The 8866-nt window shown below is 46.1% G+C and overlaps 1 protein-coding gene across 1 annotated transcript in view; it reads right to left on the bottom strand.

The window, feature by feature from the left end:
* The window catches only part of LOC108798434 (guanine nucleotide-binding protein G(s) subunit alpha isoforms XLas-like), a gene marked incomplete at its 3' end in the record, with an annotated part of 111520 nt that overhangs the window by 53051 nt on the left and 49603 nt on the right, over positions 1-8866 (bottom strand). The window lies entirely within an intron of this gene.

The following is an 8866-nucleotide window of genomic DNA, read 5'->3' as shown; positions in this document are numbered from 1 at the left end:
TGGATGCGGGCGGGCGGGGCTGGCAGGGGGGGGTGCGCGGTGGGGGGGGGGGGGGGGGGGGACTTCTACAAGTGTTTAACAATAGAATTTGGCAAAAACATCCTCTAGAAAGATGACATGCTATTAGGTCACTGCATCATTCACAATAACAAGTGGTATTTGCAAAATGCTTGTTTTCTCAATTTAATACAAAAGTTAAGGGCAACTTGCAGGCAATATGATAGCCTAAGAGAGCACCCATTTATTATGGCATCACTCCCTTGCTAGATATAATGCTGCCAAATCTTGCTCACCAGTAAGCAAGGTCATGGAGGCATACCCAGCTGGTTTGGCCTGCAAGAAAGCAATGCATTAAAAGTAGGCGAGTGCGCTCTTTGTACTCCCGTCACTGGGGAGTTGCTGCCAGAACTAGCTAGCATCGGAATTATTAATGTGACATAGCCCTTAGGCTCCTTTCACAAAAGCGATCTGATCACTTTTTCAGGTGGACCCAATCGGATGCCCAATGCAAGTCTATGTGTAGCCTGATCTAAACAAACGGGTGTCTATTTACATCCAGGTGCCCCCAGTTTCTGCCCAGGTCTGGAAAAACAAACCTAACAGTGTTCCTCTTTACGGGACCTGATCGTGCAGGATTGGGGGTAATCTGATGTAAACGGACACAAGTCCGTTTACAACCGATTCCCCATAGAATGACATGGGGTCCAGTCAATTCAGTTTTTTCCTCCATCGCAAGATGAAGGAAAAGACTAGATTGACACGGGTGTCACAGCGGTGAGATCTGATCCGTACCACTCTGATCAGGATGATGTCACTGGAGATTCCTGCTGATCAGATCCGAATCCGATCTCCGAATCCGATCCGATCAGCAGGGATCTCCAGTGACATCATTTACCATATATGGACTTTCCCATTTGTAGTAAATGCTGAAGAGAGAGAGAGAGCTCCTTCCCATCTGTCATCAGCGATCCACGATCATTTTAGTATGTCAGTGTCAGCAGGGAGAGAGAGAGAGAGGGGGGAAGGAGCTGGCACACGGGGACGTGCAGGTAAGGAGAGAGCTGCTGCGCATGTCCATATATTCGTGGACGCGCAGCAGCTCTCAAGAATCACGGTCAGTCATCAGTGGGGAGGATCCCGTCAGATACGTCGGGATGTCTTCTCATTGCGGCGCTTAGCCCCGCCCACCACCTTAAATAAGGTTTTACAGCCTTACTGTGCATTTTGGCTAATTAGAGTAAATTACATTATTTACTTATTTAGCCTAAGGAATGCATTAATAAAAAAAAGATAGAACCCCATAGTTCTCCTTTAACTTAAGCAGAGTATTTGTTTGTTCCAAATCACCTTTCTTAGGCCCTTCACACAGGCTGATCAGGAGGGGATCCGTACACGGATGTGTGTGTGTGTACGCAGGGTATGGGGGGAATGTAGAAGTAAAAAGCCGTCCGAATCACTTCTCCGCTCAAAGTCAGCTCTTCGAAATGTAAACAAACTCATGACTGCTTGTTTCTGCCCAGGTCTGGAAAAACAAACCTAACAGTGTTCCTCTTTACGGGACCTGATCGTGCAGGATTGGGGGTAATCTGATGTAAACGGACACAAGTCCGTTTACAACCGATTCCCCATAGAATGACATGGGGTCCAGTCAATTCAGTTTTTTCCTCCATCGCAAGATGAAGGAAAAGACTAGATTGACACGGGTGTCACAGCGGTGAGATCTGATCCGTACCACTCTGATCAGGATGATGTCACTGGAGATTCCTGCTGATCAGATCCGAATCCGATCTCCGAATCCGATCCGATCAGCAGGGATCTCCAGTGACATCATTTACCATATATGGACTTTCCCATTTGTAGTAAATGCTGAAGAGAGAGAGAGAGCTCCTTCCCATCTGTCATCAGCGATCCACGATCATTTTAGTATGTCAGTGTCAGCAGGGAGAGAGAGAGAGAGGGGGGAAGGAGCTGGCACACGGGGACGTGCAGGTAAGGAGAGAGCTGCTGCGCATGTCCATATATTCGTGGACGCGCAGCAGCTCTCAAGAATCACGGTCAGTCATCAGTGGGGAGGATCCCGTCAGATACGTCGGGATGTCTTCTCATTGCGGCGCTTAGCCCCGCCCACCACCTTAAATAAGGTTTTACAGCCTTACTGTGCATTTTGGCTAATTAGAGTAAATTACATTATTTACTTATTTAGCCTAAGGAATGCATTAATAAAAAAAAGATAGAACCCCATAGTTCTCCTTTAACTTAAGCAGAGTATTTGTTTGTTCCAAATCACCTTTCTTAGGCCCTTCACACAGGCTGATCAGGAGGGGATCCGTACACGGATGTGTGTGTGTGTACGCAGGGTATGGGGGGAATGTAGAAGTAAAAAGCCGTCCGAATCACTTCTCCGCTCAAAGTCAGCTCTTCGAAATGTAAACAAACTCATGACTGCTACTTTGTTTACATCCGGATACTAATGGCTAACAGCCATTTGTAGGTGTAGGGGCTGGGAGTGGGCAGATCATCTCTCAACTTTACTTCCTAAAGTCAAGATTTGCATATTATATCACACTGGGTTTTGGGAACCTGGGGCATTCCAGAGGAAACTGTGTGTAGACACCTAGAGGGTACTTGCTATTCACTCCTAGTGACAGTTTACAAGCACTGGGGCAAGTACAGGTTTGCTTTGTGTATAATCACAGTTGATCATTGTAGAGTTCACAGTCCAATTTAACTCTTATACCTTTTCTTCTTTATAGTCCTGAACTGCCATATTTTATGATTTTTTAAAATTGAGTTTTACATAGAAATGCCCTAAACCCCCATATTTTTATTGAAAATACATTTTCTGCTTTTCCATTCCAGTGGTCTATGCAAACATAGATGAGTAACGGCCATACCCCTCATCACAGGGATTCTCAAGCAGACCTATAGTACGGGGGGAAAAGAGGGGGTGAGTCTGACTTGGTCAGTTAGAGCCTAGTACCACCAGGGTAGTCTGCTACTGTGCTTTGAAGACATCCCATTTATGTGAATGGGCTGCCAACATAGGACCGCAAAATCGCAATGCAGGTGCGTCAGAAAGGAAAGTTGAGGTGCCACTTGCAATAAATGGCTCCACAATGCACCAATGAACGTAAAATGCGTGTCACATGGCACCTAGAGTGCACTAGACAGCATGGTCTGGTACCTATTAGACTGCCAGGTCATATTTAGACACACTCGCAACTGCTATAACAGGAAACCAGAGGTGAAATTATGTAAATGAAAATTATGTGTCCGTAAGAGTGTCTTAAATTGAGCTTTAAAATTAAAAGAGAACTATGACATGAGTGATTTCCACTCACGTCATAGTTCTAAGCCGACCTGTGACAATGAGACTGTCACAGGTCGGCTCAGTAGATCGAGAGGTGAGGGAAAACATACCGGGTTCCCTCGCCTCTCGATCCTGTCCCGGCTCTCTGCCGTGACAGGGGGAGGGGCTGGATTCCCCCCTCCCTGCTCCTATCCGCCAGCGCTGACTGGCGGAACGGACGGGGGCGGGTACAGCTGGCTCTGCCTCTAGATAGGCAGAGCCAGTTGTCACTCACGCAGCTGGGCGGATCCCGTCATCTAAGTCGGGATCCGCTCCAGGTGCGGCGTCTCAGTATACCGCGAGCTGTAGCTCGCGGTATACTGAGCTTAGGGTGACGGGAGGACGCTAGTTTGTGTCCTCCCGTTACCCCAAGGAGAACTATGGGGAAAAACACTGACCCCATAGTTCTCCTTTAAGTCAGAAAAATTGTATTGTCATTAGGGCAGGAATGTTTCCTGCTTGCTTTCAAATACACCATTAGTCTGTCTGCCTAGCCTGTTTGAATGGCTATGGATTTGTCACTAGATGAAACCCCAGGTTTGGTAATGCTGCCCATGTGGAGTGTGTCATAGAGCTCTTCTCTGAATTTTTGATTCATTTATAGTGGAATGATTCTCTCTACAGAGATAACAGCCTGGTACCCTGTGTTAGTCAAGCCATATAAATAATTTCTCTATATGATAAATGTGCATTTTAATGATGACTGTTGTATAATAATCAGCCAGTTCAGACCCACCCCTAATCTACTGGACACGAATATACCCTGGCTATTTTAACTATTTAAAGCTGAAATCCAGGCAAACCGATAAACACACAGCTGAAATACAGTACATATTATAAGATCTGTGTTACTTCTAAAAGATTTGCATTCTGTCCATTTAGTCCTCAGATTTACAAAGCCCTACCACACAAAAACAGCCAGTCTGGTTACCTGACATTTCTTTGCTGCAGTTAAGCAACACAGCTAGATCATTTTCCTGCCTCCACAATGTGATTGAACGGTGAAGGAGCAGCAATAGGCTGATAGAGTCATCTCTCTTTGTTCTCCTCCTGTCTGTATGCTCCTTCTGAAGCAGATAGAAGATATGACAACCACTCAGTGTGTTTTTCATTAGCCTAGCTGTCATTTACTTCAATACAGAAGCCGCATCTCAAGGGGACACCTGGGATTCATTCTGCAGGAATCTGTAGGTACTTGCTGTAGGAGTCCCAAAATGCCCTGTGTGACTAGAGCCTTAGCCTTAATTGGCCCATCCTTCTAAAGGCACCCGATTTAAACCTCTTGGACCCTGCGCCTCACACTTGTTTTAGGTTTTCCCACATGCCTGACTGGCTGCCATTTACTTTAATCTGCTTACCGGTGTACAGACCCTTTGCCTGTTTTTTTTAAATACAACTTTAACTGCTGCCTGAACAGACCCTCTGTCTGTTCACGGACCACATCTCTGCTTGGAATAAGCCTCTGTCTGTTTACAGCGCACGTCCCTGCCTGCCTCCTGAACTGCCCCTCTGCCGCTTTACCAACCAAGTCTCTGCCTGCCGCCTGGACCGACCCTCTGCGTATTTTACAACTCTGTTTCTGCCTGCCGTCTGGACCGAGTCTCTGCCTGTTTACTGATCACATCTCTACCTGCCACCTGGACTGACTCTCTTTGCCTGTTTTCGACTGTCTCTGACTGCCATCTAAACTGACTTTCTGCCTATTTAATGACCACATCTCCGCCTGCCTTCTGAACTGACCCTCTCCTTGTTTACCAACCATGTATCTGCCTGCCATCTGAACTGAACCTCTGCCTGTTTACTGACCACTCCATTGTAAGATGCCTGTACCAATTTATTTACATGTTCATCTGAATGCTCTCCAGCCAAGCACCGTTCTTGCCTTGCTCTGTGGACATCAGCTTTCCCTGTACCACCTTTGTCCCACCTTGCTCAGCTTCCTGGACAGCGAACACAGCATTGTTTACGAAGTCCTGTGGGCAACCACACACCAGTTGGCCTCCTTGCCTTAAAGTAGTATTAAGGTCTGGGCCTTTTTTACCTTAATGCATTCCTTGCATTAGGTAAAAACGGCCCAGCACCTTTATTCTAACCCAGTGCCCTTTAGTCCCCCCCACACTTGCCTGTCAGCTGCACTTACCGCCGCTCCGAAGTGATCCTCCATTTCCCGAACTTCCGGGGGAGGATACCGATGATAGAGGAGCCATAGGCTGTGTGTGTCTATGGATGCACACAGCCACTGCGGAAACGAGCGCGCACAGGTACCTCCACTAGAACGATGGTAGCACCTGTGCAGGGGGTGGGGGGAAAAGCACTGCGGGGAGCCACTAGAAAACGAGGAATTAGAAACTTTTAAAGGAAAAGAGCAATATCCTCCAGCAAAGGAGGGTCTCCTTAAAGAAGGAATTAAAAAAATAAAATAATAGGCTTTAATATCACTTTGAAGGGAACGGGAGGTGCTATAGGTGAAGCAACGCTAAGCCAGCTATATTCTCTGACCACCCACACAGGAGTAAGCATTACACAAATAACCAATTATTTGTTTCAATAATATTACCAAATTAATGTACTGGCGCAGAGCAGAATAACATGCCTCTGCCAATTGACTGAGTTGCTGTTATATGAGCTCCACTTTCATATCATAAAGTCATCTGTCATATGTTAAACAGTAGTGCTTATCCTTGTGTTTACTTCATACAGATCTATGTTGGAGTCAATGTTATTATTATAAACATACTTCTGTCGCCTTCCTTATAACAATATGTTGACAGATTAGAAGGATATGGCAACCCTCAATCTCCTGGTGGGACCAGAGATACACAGCTAACTACTGCTGAATGATATAACAAGTATACTGATGGCATTCAATTTAAAGGAAATCTTTCCTGAGAGAAACCTGGAGGCAATCATTGTTGACTTTTCATTCTGCAAAATGTTGGTTAGCTGGCTGTCATACTGATCCTCCGGTATCAATACTTTGAGCCAAAAACGTAGAAGCAGCAAATAGATAAGGACTGATCTGACTTTATTCTTACTTTCTTGATATTCATACTTTATCAGGTCGGTGACTCAAAAGTACTGATACCAGAGGATCAGCATAACAGCCTGGCAACTGGCAATTTCCAGAAAGAGGCCAGCAATTGCAAAGCCCATATTTCTCTAAGGAAAGACTTTGATTAACATCAGAACCTAAAAAACATTTGCAGACAGGGCACCCTTAACCAAACAGCAGGTACCAGCTACACTCTGCAGATTCCCCCAATAGAAAGGAAACCACTGGCAGGAAAGAAAAGGTCACACTAAAACAACGTGGCTATAAAATTCTGGATTTAGCATGGAAAGTCTTTAAGCTGAACTAGGGCAAGAGAAAACGTTACCCTTGCAGTGGGTCCCCATCTGCACTGCAAGGGTTAAATGCTCACTTTGTTTAGGGAGGTGGAATATGATGGAATATTTACCTTATTCCTCACTCCTGCAGGCTTCCTCCTCTTCATATGGCTGGGCACACCTTACAACCATCGCAAGACTTTTGTCTTGCGATGGTTGTAAGGTACTTAAAAAAAACCGTACTATCTGCCTATCTTGCATATCGTACTTGCGATGATCGCAAGCCACGCCCCCTGAGGGGCGAGCTTCCGATGACCGCAATGCCGAACGGGCAGTGTGCGCTTGCGCACACCGGCCCGTATGGCTTTTATCGTACGAACATGCCACAAACCCGCCGAACATCGTACGATGCTCGGCGGGTTTTCGAACATGTCCGTAAGTTAAAAGTCGTGCGACCTTACAGTAGTAGAGGTCGCACGGCTTCCACACACCTTAATCGTACGATCGCGGGATTTCGTAAGGTGTGTGGGGACCTTAAGATGAATCCCTTAAAGCCGATCCTCTCCATTGCCCAACCAGTTGCAGCTCTTCCACATTTTCACGTACAATAAAGGACCATATTGTTTGATATACAATAAAGGACCATTGATTGTGAGGATGCCAAACACCAACTACCAACCTGGAAGAGTCTAGGACAAAAAGAGCATTTACCCTTACAGTGTAGAGGAGGACCCACTGCAAGGTTTAACTTCTCCAGGATGGAGTTAAGATTTCGAGCATAATAATTGCCAATCTGTGGCTCACACATTACACCTTTTTTGAAACTTCATATGATGCTACCTAGCCTCTGAGCAACTCTCGGAGTCTACTCTGAGTGTTTGCTGCTTTACAGGATAGGTTTACGCTTCTGACCCCGTTTCATATTACACCCATATTTAGGGTGTAACATGAATCATAGTCACATTCTCCAGCCCCCCACCCACAAAATGCTCCCCCTAACTTACCTGAATCGCAGGGTTCTTCACAGGATCCTGAATACATGTGTGGCTGGCTCCGCCCGCTAAGCCGCATCATTCATTCACAGGAGCAGCATGCTTTACACCACTGCATTCAACACTTTGCATTGCACTTGGTGATGCTCGGCCATGGAAAACTATTCCATGAAGCTCTCTACGCACTGTTCCTGTGCCAATCTGAAGGCCACATGAAGTTTGGAGGTCTGTAGCTATTGACTCTGCAGACAGTTGGTGACTTCTGCGCACTGTGACTTCTGCATGCGCTGACCCCGCTATGTCATTTTACTTGGCCTACCACTTTGTGGCTGAGTTGCTCTTGTTCCCAGTTGTTTCCACTTTGTTATAATATCACTAACAGTGGACCATGGAATATTTAGTAGCAAGGAAATTTCATGGATGACTTATTGCACAGGTGGCAACGTATCACGGTACCACGCTTGAGAGCGACCCATTCTTTCACAAATGTTTGTAGAAGCAGTCTGCATGCCTAGGCGCTCGATTTTATACACCTGTGGCCATGGAAGTGATTGGAACATCTGAACCTAATGATTTGAAGGGGTGTCCCAATACTTTTGGCAATATAGTGTAAAGGTGCCCATACACCATACAATTATCGGACGATAATCGTATGCGATCGACTTTTCGAACGACAATCGTACGTGTGAATAGAGTGCCCGAACCGACATTACTGTACAATCGTACGACTTTTGACGGTCAAGCATGTTTGAAAACTTTGCTCCATCGTACGATTGTCGTAAGGTTGCTGGCGTTTCCGTCCGTCAACAGTAGTACGATCTACACTGCGCATGCGCGAACGAAAATACGACAAATCAATTACCACATTTCGTCCAGGTGTGTCTCGTTAATTACAGCTAAATTAATCTTGCGATCATCGGAGCAGGATGGGGCTGTCGTATGAAAATCGTACGACTATTCGATCATTGGACGAAACGTTTCGTCCGATAATCGTAAGGTGTATGGGCACCTTAAAAGGTGCCCATACACTGTACGATTCTCGTACGAGAATCGCGGGAGATCCCACGATCAGACGATAATCGTACAGTGCATGGCAGGCGTGCGACCGTTTCTACTGTACGGTCGCACGTCTTCCGTCAAACAAGCAGGCTTGAAACCCCGCCGAGAATCGTACGATTCTCGGCGGGTTAGTGGCCTG

This window comes from Nanorana parkeri, unplaced genomic scaffold (genome assembly GCF_000935625.1).
Source record: "Nanorana parkeri isolate BGI_ZX_2015 unplaced genomic scaffold, ASM93562v1 scaffold1474, whole genome shotgun sequence".
NCBI lineage: Eukaryota > Metazoa > Chordata > Amphibia > Anura > Dicroglossidae > Nanorana > Nanorana parkeri.
This window is presented reverse-complemented; position numbering and strand designations above follow the sequence as displayed.